This window comes from Mustela lutreola, chromosome 12 (assembly GCF_030435805.1).
Source record: "Mustela lutreola isolate mMusLut2 chromosome 12, mMusLut2.pri, whole genome shotgun sequence".
Lineage (NCBI taxonomy): Eukaryota > Metazoa > Chordata > Mammalia > Carnivora > Mustelidae > Mustela > Mustela lutreola.
Window position 1 is genome coordinate 88,419,765 of NC_081301.1, and position 12,399 is coordinate 88,432,163.

General features: G+C 39.6%; 1 protein-coding gene across 10 annotated transcripts in view; it reads left to right on the top strand.

Moving 5' to 3' along the window:
* Positions 1-12,399, top strand: part of TRPM3 (transient receptor potential cation channel subfamily M member 3) — a 489,615-nt gene that overhangs the window by 305,923 nt on the left and 171,293 nt on the right. The window lies entirely within an intron of this gene.

A 12,399-nucleotide genomic window follows, 5' to 3' on the forward strand; every position in this document is an offset into this window, starting at 1 on the left:
ATACATAGTCTTGTACCCAGCCTGGGGCTCAAGCTCACAACCCCGAGATTAAGAGTCCCTCGCTCTTCAGACAGGGGCAGCCAGGCACCCCGGTCATTGAATTTTTAAATAAGGAAGTTTCTCACCTAATCAGTTCTCCTAACCCATGAACCTGGTGGGAGAAAGGAGCCCCAGAGGAGATGGGATCTTTCATTTATCCCTCTTACAAACATCCACATAGTGCCCACTGAGCACCACACACGCAGATAGGAAAAAGCATAACAACTCTTCCTAGCCTCCGAGAGCCCCTAGGAAGTCTAGTAGGTTGACAAACGTGTAATGATAATAGTGAGTGACTGGTGAACCTGCCCGGTGCGGGACACTCCATGCCCCACCGTCCACCAGGTGGCCATTCGCACGGCGCCCTGTCCTGACCTGAATACAGGAGAGTCACGGGCCCTCCAGCGAACAAGGCATATAGGGGCCGTGATTTCAGGCCCCCTTAAAGCTTTTGATATGAATAAAAACAAAAACAAAAGCCAATATTCATAAGCATGAAATCGGAGTTTGCTTCCTGGCAAATTGATACTACTTTTCTGTTCTCCTTTCATTGTAAATATTGGTCCATTCTCTAACTAAAAAACTCAAAAGAACACTAGCCCGAAAGCCTCCATGTGGGTTACAAACCAGAGCTCAGGATCCTCAACTGTGCTTTGATTTTATTATAAATTTAGCCATAGTGCTCAGCGATTTATATATAGCAGTGTGTTCCTTTTGCAAACATACCTGAAGAATTTACAGTTTTTAGCTTTGGCTTCCTTTCTGCCTTCCCAGTGCCTGTAGTCACCGTACGGTGTTTCCACAAAGTAGACACGAGGTTGCATTGAGAATGCACATTTCCTTTTCAGAAAATTCATGGAGAAGTGAACTGTTGATCTCAGCATTTCAGGTCTTCTAGGTCTGTGCACAGGGAAGGTCTGGATCCAGGGCCTCCCTTTTGTTCTGCTATGGGTTGTATACTTTCAAAGTGTTACAGTTTTTTGCTCTGTTGCTCTTCCTGATTCTGTTTCGTATGTAGGGGAAATGGTACACGCCTTAGAGCTTGGGTGAAACCAGGGGGACAGATGCCCAGAGCAGTTACGTACTTGCCCCCGATCCCAGGTCAGGACTCTCCCTGGTCTATTACAAAAATTCACTGAAATGGATTTTGTGGCATCTGCCTTCACGTGTCTTACGTAGTACTTCAGTGGTCCTGTTGTTTGGCTGTAGGTGCACTTAAGTTCCCTTTAGCATCCCCTTTGCATTGTAATTTCTAATTTTTTTTATTATTCTATGTAGTCCCAAAAGATAAAATCAGTGCATTCCTGGCTGTGAACCAGTGTCCAAGCTGACCAGTGGGGGTTCCTCTTTTTCCCCCAACTTTCCTTTAAAAAAAAAAAATTAAGTTTTTACCTAAATTCCAGTTAACACATAGTATAATATTAGTGTCAGGCATCATATAGATAGACTCTTTTCCTTCCCCCGACCCAGACCCAAATAAGAGTTAGAATACCATGCCCTTTTAACTTTAATTGGCAATTCTAGTTTTAAAGCCAAAGTTTAGTTTTAGTTCTGTTTATTTTATGACCAGTGTGCAAAAGCGTAGTCGTGTGCAAACATATAAACCAAGTGGATCATCAAAGAATTAAACAGCATGAAGATGGAGAATTAAGATCTAATTTCTAACCTTGGGAATTATTAAAATTAAAACTTAAAAAATTTTAAGAAACACTTAGAAACAGTTATTAAGAAAATACAAACTTCAAGAGAAACTTTATATTTGCCAACCCAAATATACAAGTCTGCATTTATTTACTTTATAGGCTGTTAGAATAGAAGTATGCTCTTGCTCCAGGAAAGCAATTATAAATTTATCCTGATCAAATGAATTCGTGACGTTGCTCTGTGTCATTTGAATAACTGCCAGAATTAATCATGTTTATTTCGCTTGAATAAGAAGTTGTCTAGCCACACATGTATAGCTGATTTAAAAAAGCACTTCCAAGGAACAGTATTTTACAGGAGTGTGTTTTCTTTCTTTTTTTTTTTTTTTTAAGATTTTATTTATTTATTTGACAGAGAGAGATCACAAGTAGGCAGAGAGGCAGGCAGAGAGAGACGGAGAAGCAGGCTCCCTGCTGAGCAGAGAGCACGATGCGGGGCACGATGCGGGGCTCGATCCCAGGACCCTGGGATCATGACCTGAGCCGAAGGCAGAGGCTTTAACCCACTGAGCCATGCAGGTGCCCCGGGAGTGTGTTTTCTTTATGCTGGAAAAAAAAAAACCAAGAATGAGCCCATCTCTGACTACATTCACCAAGAATTTCTTTTTTGATTCCCAAAAAGTCCCAACAGAGTTGGGATATATTTCACTACAAATAAATATAAATGTGTAACTATATGTTCATATAGACAAACATATATAAATAAATGGGTATAATTGTACATATAAAATTGATTATAGAAAACACACATACCTTGTTTACTAAACCTTGAATCAGAGTTTGGAGTCATTGATTTTTGCTTTTTGGGTTTTTTTTTTTTTTTGGTTATTCAAATATGCTTTAAAATGTTTCAAAATCATTTACAAAGGGTTAGATAAATAATACAGGTCCAACGACTGGTAAATGTGTATATTCAACTCTAAAGCTTTTCATTTTATAATCTTAAAGAAGTGAATGAAATTTACACACATTCTGGTTTAACTTTTGTGAACTTGCTATTTTGCCTTTAAATTTCCTGTTATTAACCACCTTCCAAGAATATGAATTTGAAATGGCATCACTTTGGAAGCAAATTATAATTGGCAAAACTAATTAACTTTTGAAGATGAGATTACTGGTGATAGAGGAAGACAGGCTCTATCTATCCCCACGCAAATGGGTCTCTGCTCTATGGCACAAGCTTCCCAAAAGAAATGGCCAAATTCTCTTTTTCCCTTATTGTCCTACTAGATTTTCTATTTCTCCTCTGTCATAGTTTAAAATGAGTCACAGATCCCTTTCCCTAACTAATTTCATTCCTTAAAAATCTTACCAATTTTTTTTTCTGAATCATGAATGACTAAACACTGCAAACAGAAACAGATTAATGCCACCCAGGAGCATTAGATTTGATGACCTACATTTTCTTTTCTTTTTTAAAGATTTTATTTATTCATTTGACGGAGAGAGACAGTGAGAGAAGGAACACAAGCAGGGGGAGTGAGAGAGGGAGAAGCAGGCTTCTGCTGAGCAGGGAGCCTGAGGTAGGGCTCCATCTCAGGGTCCTGGGATCATGACCTGAGCTGAAGGCAAACGCTTAGCAACTGAGCTGCCCAGGCACCCCAATGACCTACATTTTCAAATACTAAGATTCAGTACTAAGATTCTTCTTTTTGCTGCTGACCAAGGAAGCCAACCAACATCACGCATTGTCAGGAACACCTTTCAGGGGATAGGTGCCTGCAGCTGAAGTCAGAGGTTGCTTGAAAATTCATAATCTAAGTTTCAGATTGCAGAGAAACAGTCTAGCTCATTTAGCAGTCAGTGAGAAAGAGTCGCACAGATGAGAAATGTCAGCGTGAAAAAGGCATCTGAATGCATGTGTATTCAGAGACAATGTCCCTCATTCGTCTGGGTTTTATTGCCAATCCTTACATTTATTTTGATGTCTTTTTCCCATAAGTAATTATATGGATTTAGCATTTTTAGAGCGCTTAGGACAAGAAGCAGGACCTGTGATAGCAGAAAGCCTTACAGATCTTAAGTAGTCTCTGGATAACTTTGGGGAAGTTACCAGTGGGACAGACACTAGGACTCTTCCCATTGTTCTGTGTCAGTGGAATTTGTAGTATATATGGTGGAGAAACACTGAGAAATGGCCTTCTCTTGAGGACAGGAATAAATTTTTTAAAAAAATCAAATGAATCAAATAGAAATTCTGATATTCCCTCTTTTGGCCTACTCTTGAGGACAGGAATAGAATTTTTAAAAATCAAATAAATCAACAAATCTTATCTTCCCTGTTTTAAGGGAGCTTAATAAAGGTCCCTTTGTTTTTTTGATTAGCTGAGCTGAAGGCATAAGTGGAAGGCAAAGTGGAGATGAATAAGGAAAAATAGGTTGCATGGCTTCCCATTTTATCTCTGTCCTAGCACAGATGTAACAAAAGTTTGTTTCTGTCCAAGTACATATCAAAATGGCCAAAATTAGGAGGAAGTTGCCAGAAAACTAGCCATTTTAGAAATCCAGGTGTGGTCTGTATCCCTAGGGCATATCACTCTGTGCAATGGTTACTAATGCTTTCTTCTGCTGCTTGAGATTTCCATCTAAGGCTGAAGGCTGTCACAGCCCTCTCATTTGTCTCCATGAGGTCTGCTGAAAGGAGGTAATTGATCTCGGTGGTTTGTATCCCAGTATGATTTAGACATAATTGGAATGTCAAGTGAGAAAGAAGGAAACAAATATCAAGCATGCTGACTTCAAGTGTCCATTTCAGTTTCCATTAATTTCATCTTACCTTGTCTCTTTTCTAGAATTTTCTGTAAGAGATTAGGCTGTCAAAACTTGAGTCTGTTTTGTAACTTTCCGAGAAGGAAGGAAAGAAAGTTGGAAACATGTTGTACAGACAAAGGATATTGAGGGCTTTATTTATAAAAAGCGTTGTTTTTGTAAACGTTTCTAAGTTAACATTTATGCATGGAACTGCTAGAGAATGAGCAAGACATGGTCCTGTCAGAGATTCTAGAATGGAGATTAAAACATAGGCATAAATACAGATAACTGGATGGTCACATATGCTGTGATAAATGTACAAAGTGTTTCAAGAGCCCAGAGGGCAAAGTACTTGAGTGTGGCATTCCTCCCAAAGATCTATTCAGTGGAACAGCCTATGTTAATTACACACAAAATGGCAATATAATGACTCTGTTGCTCCTGTTCTCCACTTTCCTTTAAAAACTGGATCCAAACTGAGGATCAGCCTGGTTGACCAAGAAAAAGCTAATACTTGACCCTCTTTTATGTAGCGCAACACAAAACGAAGAATCAATACCAGTCTGCATGGTATTGAAGGAAAGTCAGTAAAAAGGTTAAGTTTATGAGATAGTGTGTTTGGAGGTCTGTGTACATATTATTACATTGAATTTATATATACTCAAATTTATCTTTAAATATGTTACATAGGATATGACACATGTTAATTATATATTTCTATAACTATAATTCAAATATATTAATATATAACATATTTACATATAAATATAATTTGAATCTATTTATATATCAATATTCTGTTTTTATATTGATATTTATTACATATTGATTATATTAATATATTTTATATTATATATTTATATATGGAATTTCTATATTTTGATTTAAATGACAAATTAATAAAATTAATTATATTTATAATTAGTATGTGTGTGTATATATATACACACACATACACTAATGCCTGTAATTATTAAATTGCAATTTTGTAATTTTTACATTGCAATTTTTCCCTCCATGAAATATATTACAGATATTGCTGTATAGATACCTGTGACATTGTCTCCCCAGTTCCAGAAGGTTGGAGTAGCTTCATTTATTCAAAATAAAGTATGGTTACTTGATCCATCCATGCTGTGTCAACATGGAGAGGACGAAGCATTGACTTTAAAACAATTACCTAGCATTCATGGAAGAAAGTACTAGTGAGGGGAGAAGTTTTACTGATCTCAGTTGGTCAGTCAGTTCTCCTATTGATTAAATTTACTTTATAATTGCTCAGCTCCAAGCGGGTAAACTGTGGCCTTGAATATAAACAGCAGACATCAGAAAAAAACAAACAAACAAAAAAAAAAAAACACAGAGCTGAGTAATCCATTATGATAAACTGATCCTTTTCAGAGAACCACTGCCCCTGACTTTTAGACAGCCCATCAATACCAAGTGAAGATTTCAAAGGATGGATTAACTATGTTCCTCTGAGATTTGGTTAGCTAACTTCTTGACCACTTATTACACAGAAAACATTGAAAATAGGCATAATAATCCTGATTCAGTGTGCCTGGGCTGGGTTGCAGGAAACTGTCCTTGAAACCAAAATCCCAGTGATGCTGGGGCACCTGGGTGGCTCAGTCACTTAAGCATTTACTCTTGCCTTCAGCCCAGGTCATGATCTCAGGGCCTTGGGATTGAGCCCTAGGTAGGGCTCCATGCTCAGCAGGGAGTCTGCTTGAGATTCTCTCTCTCCCTCTTCCTCTTCCCCTTCCCCTACTTGTTGGCTTATTCTCTCTAAAAAATAAATCTTTAAAAAAAAAAATCCCAGTGATTCCAACCAGAGTGGCCCATGGACCACACTTGCAGAAACTCTTAAATGTATATGAATGACCTTTGTCTTCATATTTCCCTGATGTTTTCAGAAAGAGCTTCATCACTTTCTACATGTCATGCGTGTACTGGGCACACCAACCATTGCTCTGTTACCACAAGCACTTTGTACCCACTGCCAACTTTTGTCTCTGGAACCCAGTTGACTTAAAAAGTTTATTTAGCAAGGATCACCTCATTTATTTCTTGATCACAGCTGTTTTTGGTTCCAAACATCTGTTAGACTTGAAAATCTCTCCCTTGAAGAAAAAGCTTTGCCACAGAAATGCTTGTTTTGACAGGACTGGTAGATAGCTCTGTTCATATTTACATGAAGTTCTTAAGGGCATTCAGTTCATTTCCTCCTTTCTTTTGAAAATGATTTTCTGACTAGGTCAAAATGGATGACCAATTTCAAAAGAGAAAAGAAGATAATGAGAAACATAAAGGTGTTTAGACCCAAAATGGTGCTAGTTGTGAAGCACAGCTTTCTCTGCTGTGGAAGATGCTGCAGAGAGTCATCAAGGCCACTACATTCAACATTAGAAGGGCCTGGCTCATTTACCTTAGACTTCATAATTGCAGGGGACAATCCTTTAAGAGTCCCAATTTTCCACATGCCTGTAGCATTGATTTTCACTTTTTAAAAGTGAATAAAACTAACCTAAGAGGTAAAGGCTCTGTACTCAAGGAAATACAGAACACTCATGAAAGAAATTGAAGAGGACACAAAAAAGATGGAAAAGCATTCCATGCTCATGGATTGGAAGAATAAACATTGTTAAAATGTCTATACTGCCGAGAGCAATCTATACTTTCAATACCATCCTGATCAAAATTCCACCGACATTCTTCAAATAGCTGGAGCAAACAATCCTAAAATTTGTGTGGAACCAGAAGAGACCCTGAATTGCTAAGGAAATGTTTAAAAAGAAAAACAAAACTAGGTCATCATGTTACCTGATTTCAAGCTTTACTACAAAGCTGTGATCACCAAGACAGCATGGTACTGTCTCTAAAACAGACACATAGACCAATGGAACAGAGTAGACAGTCCAGATATGGACCTGCAAGTCTCTGGTCAACTAATCTTCGACAAAGCAGGAAAGAATATACAGTAGAAAAAAGACAGTCTCTTCAATAAATGGTGCTGGGAAAATTGGACAGCTATGTATAGAAGAATGAAATTCGACCATTCTCTTACACCATACACAAAGATAAACTTGAAACAGATAAAAGACCTCAACATGAGGCAGGAATCTATCAAAATCCTAGAGGAGAACATAGGAAGTAACCTCTTTGACATCAGCCACAGCAGCTTCTTTCAAAATATGTCTCCAAAAGCAAAGGAAACAAAGCGAAAATGAACTTTTGGGACCTCATCAAGATCAAAAGCTTCTGCACAGAAAGGGAAACAGTCAATAAAACAAAGAAGCAAACCACAGAATGGGAGAAGATATTCGCAAAATGACACTACAGACAAAAGGCTGATATCCAAGATCTATAAAGAACTCCTCAAACTCATCACACACAAAACAGATAATCACATCAAAAAATGGGCAGAAGACATGAACAGACACTTCTCCAAAGAAGACATACAAATGACTAGCAGACATATGAAAAAATGTTCATCATCATTAGCCATCAGGGAGATTTAAATCAAAACCACATTGAGATACCACATTACACCAGTTAGAATGGCCAAAATTAACAAGACAGTAAACAACAAGTGTTAGAGAAGATGTGGAGAAAGGGGAACCCTCTTACACTGTTGGTGGGAATGCAAGTTGGTGCAGCCACTTTGGAAAACAGTGTAGAGATTCCTTACGAAATTAAAAATAGAGCTTCCCTATGACCCTGCAATTGCACTACTGGTTATTTACCCCAAAGATAGAAATGTAGTGAAAAGAAGGGCCATCTGTACCCCAATGTTCATAGCAGCAATGGCCATGGTCGCTAAACTGTGAAAAGAGCCAAGATACCCTTCAACAGATGAATGGATAAAGAAGATGTGGTCCATATATACAATGGAATATTATGCCTCCATTAGAAAGGATGAATACCCAGCTTTTGTATCAACATGGATGGGACTGGAGGAGAATATACTGAGTGAAATAAGTCAAGCAGAGAGAGTCAATTATATATGGTTTCACTTACTTGTGGAGCATAAGGAATAACACAGAGGACATTGGGAGTTGGAGAGAAATCAGTTGGGGGAGATCAGAGTGGGAGACAAACCATGAGAGACTGTGGACTCTGAGAAACAAACTGAGGATTTTGGAGGGGAGGGGGTGGGGTTGGTCAGTATTAAGGAGGGCACGTATTGTGTGGAACAGTGGGTGTGGTGCATAAATAACGAATCTTGGAACGCTGAAAAAAATTAAATTAAAAAAAATAAGACAAGATACACACATGTTTACATGTTTACTCTGGTGAAGCTGAGGTGGAAGGCCTAGACCAGTAGTTCTCAACTGTTTATCTTGCATCATAATCACCTCGAGGGCTTATTAAAAATCACATAGCTGGGCTCCATCTCAGATTTTCTAGTTCGGTCAGATTGGCCAGGTGGTTTGCTTTTCCAAGAAGTACCCAGGAGATGCAGATGCTGTTGGTCCAGGGACCATAATTTGAGAGCCACTGGTCTAGAGCCTCTCTCTGTCCAGGTGTCACTCACTCAGACAGCTCTGAAGCACCTCCTCAAAATTCTAGGGGCTTCTTTGTGGAGCCAGTTAAAGACCATTAATCCACAGGTCAAGACCACAGTCCTTTGCTTGGACTCAAGACCCTTTGCATTCTGGCCCCAGCTGCTTCCTAGGGCCATCTCAACGAACCTTCCATTCACCAAACAACCAGACTGATTTGTCCTCCCCATTGCTGCCTTAGCAGGAGATATACACGTCCATGTCCCCACCTGCTTCTACAAGATAGCCTCTTTCTCTTGTGAAGAGAAGCCATGAGGACTTCAAAATCCACAAACACATTTAAAATGTGTCTGAGGGAGCCTCAGATAATAAAATGCCCTGGTATTTAATACCTCTACCTTAGAGGAGATGAATTTTGATCATCCTGGCAGACAGGAGAACCTGCAGCTTCTAGAAATAGAGTGGATTAACATCTCACCCGCTGGTATCATTAATAATAGATAACGCTTGCAGTGTTCTTAATGGATTTCCATTAGGTTCCCCACGTAGTTCTCATTGTTGATTATGGACCACAGGATTCATAAAAACTAAATAGAGCAGTGACCACGTGCTGTAAAAGCTTCTTCCACCAGAGACACACTAAAGATGCATTAATGTAGCATTCCAAGGTTAACTCACATCTGTACTACTGTTGTCAAGAAAAGTCTCCACTCAGCTTCAATGAGCTTTCTCTTTAGTTGTCGTAATTGCTGGACAACTGTCTTCGAGTTGATATACATATTCATTGTGTTTTCTGGAGATATTCAGTGCAAATCAAGTATCCGTAAGCAGTGATCCCTAAAGTGAGCAGTAAAAAATCTATACCTTTGAGTTCATGGAGGTCCTAGTTCAGTGTCTTGGAGACAAACCTAAAATTTGGAGTTCTTCAACACTGCGATATCCTTGGTATTCACCATTTGATAGTATATTTGAGATTTTATTATCTCTAATGCAGGCATGACAAATAGTTTTCATCTTGAGTGTCAACAATAATGTACTGATACCAGCGTCCTAGGATGTTGTGTTGAGAATGAGTCTGAGGCCATATTTGGGCTCAGGGGAAAGAGTTCCATGGTGAATTAACAATGATGCAAAGAAAGAGCCATTCAGTCAACATGCCATGGGTGGCTACTTTTATTCTGGAGTGGAGACAAAGTGTTCTAGATAACCCCATATATCACTACCAGACAGTCATCAAATAGCACATTGAATTATGAAGCCAAGGGGAAAATAAATTTATCTGCCTGAAATATGTCTGGGAAATAGTCAATGTTTCATCAACACCATGAAGTGCATCAGTCTAAATTATCTGACAATATGAGTCCTTCTCTACAGGCATAATACATAGGATATCAGAAACAAGAGGCTCTTTGTTGTGGGGTACTGTTTGAAGCTGCATTGAGGGACAGAGTAACTGAGCAGTTGTCTATGGATAATTTATAAGAAAGAATAATTGAAAAACCGTGAGGAATTAATCCGTCACTAATCCATCTGAAAAAATAGTCTTACTTGCTCCCACATCTCCTAGAGTCGAATATGGGGTCCGAAGGAATCTTTGACAAATTACTTCGACTGAGAGCTGAGATTTACCCCATCCTTCCCCCCCGTACCTGTGACCCTCTTCCCAAAAGCATACTTGAAACATTGAATTTTTTTAAAGCTTCTGCATGCAAGAACCCGATCTAAACACAGTCTATCATCCACTCTCTGGGGTCACTATGATAACTATCCCCATTTTATAAATAAGGAAATTGAGGACAGAAAGATTAGGATGTTTGCTCAACAGCTCCTGCTACGGAGGGTCTGTCCTGGAACACTGGGGCTGGAAGCTATAGTCCTAGCAGCTATGTGGTATTGCCTCTGGGAGTAGGAGACCAGGAACTGCAGGAGGCTTGCAGGCCCTAGAGCCGAGTGAAACTTCATGACAGCTTCCAGCTGCCCCCCTTCTCTCACGTGCTGGTGAGCATCTGCTCTGAGTAAATGTTGGACCAGCCTTTAAAACATGTCAGTTAAAGAGGAGCCAGCATGTTTGCCTGCCCAAGAATCTCATACATCTAAGACCAGCTCTGATTCTGTCCTTTACAGAGGGCCTAAAACGATAAATATCCCACTGTTCCTCCTGCCTGGCGACATGCAATAGTCGTGGGTGGGGTGATCACAGAGGGCGTGTGCTCCCCTTCAGTGTTGGCAGCAGAGACGCTACCTGACCATGTGGCAGTCCCTGTATGCTTTGGCAACCCACAACAGTTTTCACTCTTGGGCATGTTCATACCCAAAAGAAGGAAAGGAGAGAAATTACAGACACAGCCAACACTGCTGAGGATTTTTCACCTACATGTCTTCCTAGTTTCTGCCCAAGGTAACGAGCTTGGCAGCCCCGTCTGCCTCAAGAGCAGTGCTGTCCAGTAGAACCTTCTGTGATGATGGCAATGTCCTCAGTCCAGTCAGATGGCCACTGAACACTTGAGCTGTCATTAGTGTGACTAAGGATTTGAATTTTAAATTTATTAGCTGTACATCCATTTAAATTTGAATTGCCATGTGTGGCTATACTGGATAACATAACTAATTGAGCTACCACGTGGAGACCCCTTCAGTGTCTGTTGGATTTTCAGTGTTATTGGACATTGTTCCCTTCGTTGTTTAATTACATTCTGTCGTCCAACATTATGTGTTCAGTCATTCAACAAATATTTTTTAAAAGATTTATTTATGTTAGAATGACAGTGAGCAAGAGAGCACATGAACTGGGGGAGGGGCAGAGGGAGAAGGAGAGAGAGCATGTCAAGCGGATTCCCCGCTGAGCATGGAGCCCAATGTGGGGCTCAATCTCGCAACCCTGAGATAATGACCTGAGCCAAAATGGAGAGTTAAATGCTTAACTGACACACCCACCCAGGTACCCTTCAACAAATATTTTTTGAAGACCTCCTCTGTTCCAGACACTGTTCTAGGCACTGGTAAAAATACACCTGTCAAGAAAATAGACAAAAGTGTGGTTATGGAACTTAGATTTTAGCAGGGTCAGATAGATGATAAGTAGTTAACGTAATAAGTGCACTATACAATACTTTAGAAAGTGATATGCTATGGGCAAAGAGAAGGGAGAACGGAATCAAGGTAATAGGACTGTGGAAAAGCATCTGTCTTCAGCACCTTGATCCTTGATGTAGACCAAGAAAATAGAATACATAAGTAATGCCACATGTCATCATCCATGCATCCAAGGAGTTAGTCTAGTTAGGAATTTCTTGGATTAATCTGTCTTTATGAAATGCCACACACAAAATGCCTAGCACAGATCTTGTCTTATAATAGATATAGTGTGCCTCTCTTTACAACCCTCAACCTCACTGCACCAC